This window comes from Bison bison, unplaced genomic scaffold (genome assembly GCF_000754665.1).
Source record: "Bison bison bison isolate TAMUID 2011002044 unplaced genomic scaffold, Bison_UMD1.0 scf7180017864142, whole genome shotgun sequence".
Taxonomy (NCBI): Eukaryota; Metazoa; Chordata; class Mammalia; order Artiodactyla; family Bovidae; genus Bison; species Bison bison.
Window position 1 is genome coordinate 1,430,454 of NW_011494714.1, and position 1,278 is coordinate 1,431,731.

At 32.0% G+C, this 1,278-nt stretch overlaps 1 protein-coding gene across 2 annotated transcripts in view; it reads right to left on the reverse strand.

Moving 5' to 3' along the window:
• USP3 (ubiquitin specific peptidase 3) overlaps positions 1–1,278 on the reverse strand; it is a 103,294-nt gene that overhangs the window by 72,599 nt on the left and 29,417 nt on the right. The window lies entirely within an intron of this gene.

Consider the following 1,278-nt stretch of genomic DNA (forward strand, 5'->3'; position numbering starts at 1 on the left):
AAGTACAGCAGAAGGAGGATCAACTAGCAAGCCCAGCCTCTCTACCCAAGGAAAACTAGAGGCACCAGAGGCACTACTAATGTCAGAATGTGATCATGTTTCCTCCCATTTTTTTTCACTATAATACACATAATGAAGACTTGTGTGTAGGGTCTTCTGTTCACAAAAGTGGACTAAAATGAATTTTAAAATATAAATAATGATTAAGAGTATAAATTCAAAAATTAGACAGCCTAGGTTTAAAAGTAGGCTTTGTCACATGCTGGTCTGGTAAGCTTGGGTGAGTTACTTCACTTCTCTACTTCTGTTTCTCATCTATAAAACTGAGATAATAGTACTTACACCCTATGGGCTGTTAGGTGATTATTATTATAATCCATGGCTCAGAATGCACGCGTGCATGAATGGATGAACGAATGAATGAATGTCAGTTTTATTTTACTTGCATTTTCCTTTATATGCTTAATTACTATCCATTCAGAATCTCAATAACATAACTGCTTACAAAGTCATCACATTAAACAAACTTCAAGACAACACACTGGACAGATCAGAAAACATCCAATATTTAACTAAAAGATAACTTCCAAGGAACCCTATAGGTTCAATATCTAATCAGCTCAATGCCTATGCTTACGTGTTTTTTACTGCGTCATGAAAAACAACAGTAATATTTATGAGTACCCTCAGAATCCCATAAAAGTCAATATGGAACAATGATAAAGGCATTACCATTTTCAAGTCTTTGAAAACTGATAATCTGGACAGAGTATATAGTTCTTTACTAACCATACTGTAGCCTCTAAATGTACTAGATGTTTTCATGGTTGCTATAATAAATTTCAGTGATAAAGTAAGAAGTGTATTAAAGATGACATTAAGATTAGCAATGTTTTGGCTAATATTCAAATATATATCAGAAGTTAACAGTCATGGATAAACTAACATAAAAATAAACATTTCCCTCATCCAGTTTTAGATTTTAACCAGATAATTTGGTCTAAAAAAGGAAAAGTGTCATTATACAACATCACAGATTTTTTAACAATACAAAAACTGGAAAAATAACTTAAATGGTATGGTGTAATAATGGCCAATAAGATATATAACTCAAATATGCTACTGATAAACTATATTTCCTAGTTGAAAGAATATTCAATTTAAGACTCCCCTATAGACAAGAGATCTAAATTACTAAAAAAAATCAGAATTCTTGGCAGTCAACACCCAGGATTACATGATAAAAGAAAAACAGCCAATCAACTGTATAAAATGAAG